The following is a 7,180-nucleotide window of genomic DNA, read 5'->3' on the forward strand; positions in this document are numbered from 1 at the left end:
GGTAGTGAAGAATCTTACTTAAGGGGAAAGCTCTACTTCTGAAGAAAATCAATATTTTGATTATCTGCAGAAGTTTCAATACCAATACTATACTTTGCTTTTATGTGTCTGTTTGCCTTCTTTCTTATATTATTTCTTACAAAAAATAGTAAATTAAAAGCAATTATATATATATTTTTTGCATCAAATTACTTTTAATTAATTTTCTAGCCAGGATCACACTAAATAAGTCCTCACTAGAGTCCCATATGCAGCCATTTCTACTAAAGAATGGCACAGAATGCTCTGCTATGAGCCACAAGTAGCACAGTCATCATGTCTCCCAAGCACAGGTTGCTGCAGTGAGCCACCCTTTTTTTTTCCTTTCGTGTTTATATTCTTCTCAACTACATTTCAGTTTCCTAAAGGTCCCTGCCACACAGAGTTCTTTTAGGGATTAATCTAGAAGGAAAAAAAAGTAGAAGCCAACATCCATCCTCGAAGAAAAAAAGTAAATCCATTTCATGGTGAACTTCAGCTTCCTGACAAATTTGAGATCAGTTTTCTGCAGTCTAAACATAGTCTTCCATGACATGAGAGAGTGTGATCAGATACTGCCAGCTCAGGGAAGCCAAGAGCATGACAAAGCACAGGTAGATGGGCGAGTAGTGGCTTCGGGAGATCAGCTGACAGTTGGGAAGATTCTGCGTCAGAATGGATGCCTCCCAAGTAACTGGGGTTGAACATGTAAACACCACCAGGTCCAACTAATTTCCTGTTTATTTTTGTGAACCTAAAATCTATCTGTATTTGATTTGTACAAAACAGCCACAACGGCAAAACTAAATGAATAAATAATAAATGGAACGCTGCACAGCTTAGCGTGTCATCCTTGCACTGAGGCCAGTCGGGCCTTCTATGTAGCGTCCCAATTTTAGTGTATGTGCTGCCGAAGCGAGCACATGCCATGCCCGGCTCAGCTTTTTTATTACTTTCGGTTTTTATGTTGTTTATAGCAAGCGGGTAGTGCTGAGTGGTTCGAGGCCAGTCTCGAATTTGTGATCTCACTGTCGGCCCAGCTCGACATTCCACTGTGATGGGATTACAGGTGTGAGGCGCCGAGCCTAACCCAAGTTTTGTTTTTGTTCTAAAGACGGAATTTTCCCATGTTGGTCGGGCGGGTCTCAAACCTGCATCCTCAAAATCTCCTTCCGCGTTGTTCTTTGAAGCTCCTAAATGACAGGTTTCTGTGGGCCACCGTACTCGGCAGGCCGAGTTTTCTGTTAAAAAAAGAGAAAATAGAGACTGTGCCTGGCACTGTGACTAAAGCCAGCAATCCTAGCCATTTGGGAGGTCGAGATGGGCAGTTCACCTGAAGTCACGAGTTCCGGGTCAGCCTGGGAATCTCAGTGAAAAACAATTTCTCTTAAAAAAATAAGTAAAACTGGAAAAAAATAGAAACCAGACAAATAAGTGTCCAAAATTGAAACAAAACGCGGTGCAGTTTGGCTCAACCCCATGCCCTACCTTTCTTTATGACGTACTGTTTCCCTCTTGTCACCCAGGCTGGAGTGCAACAGTGCGATCTTGACTTATTGCAACAACTTCCTCCTGGGTTAAAATGATCGTCCTGCTGATGCCTCCAAAGTAAATGGAGTTGCAGGTGTCACCTTCACCACATCCAGCTAACAACCAATTGTTTTTTTTTTTTTTTTGATATCTCAAATCTATCTGTATTTGATTTCTACTAAATAGCAGCATGGGCAAAAAAAAATACAAAACGCTGCACACAATTGCTTGTCAATTTTGCCCTGTGGCCACGCCGGCATTCTGTGTTGCATCCCAATTTTAGTGTAGGTGCTGCCGAAATGAGCACATGCAATGCCTGTCTCAGCTTTTTTATTGTTATATTGTTATATGTGTTTTATAGAGAGAGGGTTGCACTGTGTCGTTCGAGGCGAGTCTCCATATGGTGGCCTAACGATCCGCCCTCCTCAACATTCCAATGTTCTCGGATTACAGGCGTGAGTCGCTGAGCCCAGCCCAAGTTTTGTTTTGGTCTTGAAGACGGGGTTTCAACATGTTGGTCGGGCTGGTCTTGAACCCACATCCTCGCGAGATCCACCCCCCTTGGTCTTTGAAGCGACTGGATGAGAGGCTCCCATGATGCACCGTTTTTGGCCGCCGGATTTTATTGTTAAAAAAGAAATGAGGGAGACTGTGCCGGGCACTTTGACTCACGCCAGCAATCCCAGCCCTTAATAGGCCGAGATGGGCTGGTCACCTGCCATCTCGAATTCTGGGTCAGCCTGGTGATCCAGGTGAAAACCCACCCCACTTAAAAAAGAAAACAAGAAATAGTAAACAAGAGAAATCAGACAGATTCGTGTGCACAATTGGAACAAAACCAAGTGCTGGGTGACTCCCCCCACCCCACCTTTTGTTATGACATACTGCTTTCCTCTTGTCACCCAGAATGGACTGCAACACAGCGATCTTGGCTTATTGCGACAACTGCCTAGTGGGTTCAAGCGATCGTCCTGCCGATGCCTCCCAAGTAACCGAGGTTGAATGTGTCAACACCCCCAGGTCCAGCTAACTTTCTGTTTACGTTTGTGAACCTATAATCTATCTGTATTTGATTTGTTCAAAACAGCCACAATGGCAAAACTAAATGAATTAATAAAAAATGGAACACTGCATGGCTTAGCATGTCATCCTTGCGCTGAGGCCAGGCCCGCATTCTTTTTAGCGTCATAATTTTAGTGTACGTGCTGCCGAAGCGAGCACGTGCCATGCCCGGATCAGCTTTTTTATTTCTTTCAGTTTTTATGTTGTTTATAGCAAGCGGGTAGCGCTGTGTCATTCAAGGCCAGTCTTGAATTGGTGATCTCACTGTCTGCATGCCTCGATATTCCACTGTGATGAGATTACAGGTGTGAGGCGCCGAGCCTAACCCAAGTTTGGTTTTCGTTCTAAAGACGGAATTTTTCCATGTTGGCCGTATGCGTCTTTAACCCACATCCTCGAAATTTCTTTCCGAGTTGGTCTTTGAAGCACCTAAATGACAGGCTCCTGTGGACCACTGTACCTGGCAGGCCGAATTTCTTGTTACAAGAAAAGAACAGAGAGACTGTGCCCGGCGCTGTGACTAACGCCAGCTATCTTAGCCATTAGGGAGGTCGAGGTGGGCAGTTCACCCGAGGTCACGAGTTCCGGGTCAGCCTGGGCATCTCCGTGAAAACCATTTCACTTAGAAAACAAGAAGTAGAAATAGAAAATAAGACAGATTAGTGTGCCCAATTGGAACGAAATGAGGTGCAGAGTGGCTTCATCCCATGCCCTGCTTTTCTTTATGACTTATTGTTTCTCCCTTGTCACCCAGGCTGGAGTACAACAGTGCGATCTTGACTTATTGCAACAACTACCTCCTGGGATTCAGCGATCGTTCTGCCAATGCCTCCCAAGTAACTGGGGTTGAAGGTGTTCACATCACCACATTCAGCTAAATTTCAATTTTTCTTTTTTGGTACCTCAAATCTATCTGTATTGGATTTCTAAAATACAGCCGCATGAACTAAAAAAAAAAAAATACAAACCGCTGCACACATTTGCGTGTCAGTCTTGCGCTGCGGCCACGCCAGCCTTCTGTGTTGCATCCCAATTTTAGTGTAGGTGCTGCCGAATCGAGCACATGCAATGCCTGTCTCAGTGTTTTTATTGTTATATCATTATATGTATTTTATAGAGAGAGGGTGGCACTGTGTCGTTCGAGGTGAGTCTCGATATTGTGGCATAACGATCCGGCCACCTCAGCATTCCAAATTTTTGGGATTACAGGCATGATTCGCCGAGCCCAGCCCAAGTTTTGTTTTCATCTTATAGACGGGGTTTCGCCATGTTGGTTGGGCCTGTCTTGAACCCACAACCTCGCAAGATCCACACCCCTTGGTTTTTGAAGCGCCTGGATGATAGGCTCCCATGATGCACCATACTTGGCCGCCGGATTTTATTGTTAAAAAAAAGTGAGGAAGACTGTGCTGGGCGCTTTGACTCACGCCAGGTATCTCAGCCCTTTAATAGGCTGAGATGGGCATGTACCCTGCGGTCACAAGTACCGGGTCAGCGTGGGCATCCAGGTGAAAATCAACCCCACTTAATAAAGGAGAAGAAGAAATAGTAAACAAGAGAAATCAGACAGATTAGTGTGCACAATTGGAACAAAACCAGGTGCCAGGAGACTCCACCACCCGCCTTGTATTTCTTTATGACGTACTGCCTTCCTCTTGTCACCCCGGCTGGAGTGCAACACTGCGATCTCAGCTTATTGTAAAAACTGCCTTGTGGGTTCCAGCGATCGTCCTGTGGATGCCTACCAAGTAACTGAGTTTGAATGTGTCACACGACCAGGTCCAGCTAACTTTCTGTTTATTTCTGTAAACCTAAAATCTATCTGTATTTGATTTGTACAAAACAGCCACAATGGCAAAACTAAATGAATTAATAAAAAATGGAACACTGCACAGCTTAGCATGTCATCGTTGCGCTGAGGCAAGGCCGGCCTTCTATGTAGCGTCCCAATTGTAGTGTACTTGCTGCCAAAACGAGCACATGTTGTGCCTGGCTCAGCTTTTTTATTTCTTTCGGTTTTGATGTTGTTTATAGCAAGTGAATAGTGCTGTGTCGTTCGAGGCCAATATCGAATTTGTTATCTCACTGTCCACCTGGCTCGAAATTCCACTGTGATGGGATTACAGGTGTGAGGCACCGAGCCTAACCCAAGTTTTGTTTTTGTTCTGAAGACGGAAATTTCCCATGTTGGTTGGGCGGGTCTCTAACCCGCATCCTTGAAATTTCTTTTTGCGTTGGTCTTCGAAGAGCCTAAATGAAAGGTTCCTGTGGGCCACCGTACCTGGCAGGCCGAGATTCATGTTAAAAAAAGAGAACAGAGAGACTTTGCCCAGCACTGTGTCTAGCACCAGCTATCCTAGCCATTTGGGAGATCGAGGTGGGGGGTTCACCTGAGGTCACGAGTTCTGGGTCAGCCTGGGCATCTCGGTGAAAACCCATTTCACTTATAAAAAAAGAAGTAGAAAAAGAAAATAACAGAAATCAGACAGATTCCTGTGCACAATTAGAACCAAACGAGGTGCCAGGTGGCTCCACCCCATGCCCTGCCTTTTATTATAACATATTGTTTTCCTCTTGTCACCCAGGCTGGAGTGCAACAGTGCGATCTTGACTTATTGCAACAACTGCCTCCTGGGTTCCAGTGATCGTCCTGCCAATTCCTCCCAAGAAACTGCGATTGCAGTTGTCCACATCACCGCATCCAGCTAACTTTCAATTTTATTTTATTTTTTGGTAACTCAAATCTCTCTGTATTTGATTTCTAAACAAGAGCCGCACAGGCAAAAAAAAAAAAAAAATACAAAATGCTGCAGACATCTGCGTGTCAGTCTTGCACTGCAGCCATGCCGGCCTTCTGTGTTGTGTCCCAATTTTAGTGTAGGTGCTGCCAAATCGAGCACATGAAATGCCTGTCTCAGCGTTTATATTGTTATTTGGTTATGTTTTTTATAGGGAGAGGGTTGCACTGTGTCGTTCGAGGCAAGTCTCGATATTGTGGCCTAAAAACCGGCCGCCTTGGCATTCCAAAGTTCTCTGATTACAGGCGTGAGTCGCCGAGCCCATCCCAAGTTTTGTTTTCATCTTAAAGACGGGGTTTTGCCATGTTGGTTGGGCCAGTCTCGAACCCGCATCCTCGAGAGATCCACAACCCTTGGTTTTTGAAGCGCCTGGATGAGAGGCTTTCATGATGCAACGTTTTTGGCCACCGGATTTTATTGTTAAAAAAGAAACGAGGAAGATGGTGCTGGGCGCTTTGACTCACCCAAGCAATCTTAGCAGTTTAGTAGGCCGAGATGGATGGGTCAAATGTGGTCAATATTTCTGGGTCAGCCTAAGCATCCAGGTGAAACCCCACACCACTTAAAAAAAGAGAAGAAGACATAGTAAACAAGAGAAATCAGACAGATTAGTGTGCACAATTGAAACAAAACCAGGTGCGCGGTGACTCCACCCCCAGGTCACCTTTCTTGATGGCGTACTGCTTTCCTCTTGTCACCCAGTGCAACACTGCAATCTTGGCTTCTTGCAACAAGCTTCTAGTGGGTTCCAGCGGTTGTTCTGCCAAATCCTTCCAAGAAACTGGGGTTGAATGTGTCAACACCACCAGGTCCAGCTAACTTTCTGTTTACTTTTGGGAACCTAAAATCTATCTGTATTTGATTTGTACAAAATAGCCACAATGACAAAACTAAATGAATAAATAAAAAATGAAACACTGCACAGCTTAGCGTGTCATCTCTGCACTGAGGGCAGGCCAGCCTTCCATGTAGCATCCTAATTTTAGTGTACGTGCTGCCAAAGTGAGCACATGCCGTGCCCGGCTCAGCTTTTTTATTTCTTTTGGTTTTTATGTTGTTTATAGCAAGCGAATAGCACTGTGTTGTTCGAGGCCAGTCTCGAATTTGTGATCTCACTGTCCGCCCAGCTTGACATTCCATGGTCATGGGATTATAGGTGTGATGCACTGAGCCTAACCCAAGTTTTGTTTCCGTTCTGATGACAAAAATTTCCCATGTTGGTCAGGCGTGTCTCAAACACACATCCTCGAAATTTATTGGTGTTGGTCTTCGAAGCACCTAACTGACAGGACACAATCAGGTCCAGCTAACGTTCGATTTTCTTTTGTGAACCTATCATCTATCTGTATCTGATTTGTACAAAACAGTTACAATGGCAAAACTGAAAGAATAAATAAAAAATGGAATGCTACTTAGCGTTTATTTTTGTGCTGAGGCCTTTTTGGGCTTCCATGTAGAGTCCCAATTTTAGTGTATGTGCTGCCTAAGTGAGCACATGCCATGCCCGGCTCAGCTTTTTTTATTTCTTTCAGTTTTTATGTGGTTTATAGCAAGCGGGTAGCACTGTGTCAGTCGAGGCCCATCTCGAATCTGTGATCTCACTGTCCGCCCAGCTCGACATTCCACTGTCATGGGATTACAGGTTTGATGCACCGAGCCTAGCCCAAGTTTTGTTTCCGTTCTGAAGACGGAAATTTCCCATGGTGGTCGGGTGGGTCTCGAACTCGCATCCTCGAAATTTTTTTGCATTGGTCTACGAAGGGCCTAAATGA

General features: G+C 44.8%; 2 non-coding genes across 2 annotated transcripts; both read right to left on the reverse strand.

The window, feature by feature from the left end:
- Positions 1–834: 834 nt before the first annotated feature.
- LOC144580620 (U6 spliceosomal RNA) lies at positions 835–941 on the reverse strand. The gene has a single exon (XR_013530533.1). It is a non-coding gene; the product is annotated as a U6 spliceosomal RNA (small nuclear RNA).
- Positions 942–3,566: 2,625 nt separating this feature from the next.
- On the reverse strand, positions 3,567–3,673 carry LOC144580621 (U6 spliceosomal RNA). Its single transcript, XR_013530534.1, has one exon. It is a non-coding gene; the product is annotated as a U6 spliceosomal RNA (small nuclear RNA).
- Between the last annotated feature and the right edge of the window lie 3,507 nt (positions 3,674–7,180).

Source organism: Callithrix jacchus, chromosome 20 (assembly GCF_049354715.1).
Source record: "Callithrix jacchus isolate 240 chromosome 20, calJac240_pri, whole genome shotgun sequence".
NCBI classification, from domain to species: Eukaryota; Metazoa; Chordata; class Mammalia; order Primates; family Cebidae; genus Callithrix; species Callithrix jacchus.